Raw genomic sequence first — 238 nt, 5'->3', positions numbered from 1 at the left:
AATCCTTCAATAATGAAAGTCGAAGCTTGAATTTTTTCTTCAGTTTCCTCAGCTTGAGAAATGCTGAGTGTGTTCTTCCCTTTTGGTTTTCTGACTCCAGATCTTTGCACATTTCATTGTAATATTTGACTTTGTCTTCTCAAGCTGACCTTTCAGATTTTCTGTTCAGCTCTTAAACCTCCTCATTTCTTACCTTTGCTTCGGCATCTCTATGCTAGAGAGCAAGTTTCAGTGTCTT

The sequence above is a fragment of the Chrysochloris asiatica genome, unplaced genomic scaffold, assembly GCF_000296735.1.
Source record: "Chrysochloris asiatica unplaced genomic scaffold, ChrAsi1.0 scaffold00339, whole genome shotgun sequence".
NCBI lineage: Eukaryota > Metazoa > Chordata > Mammalia > Afrosoricida > Chrysochloridae > Chrysochloris > Chrysochloris asiatica.
The sequence above is the reverse complement of the archived record's forward strand: the minus strand, read 5'-3'. Positions refer to the sequence as shown.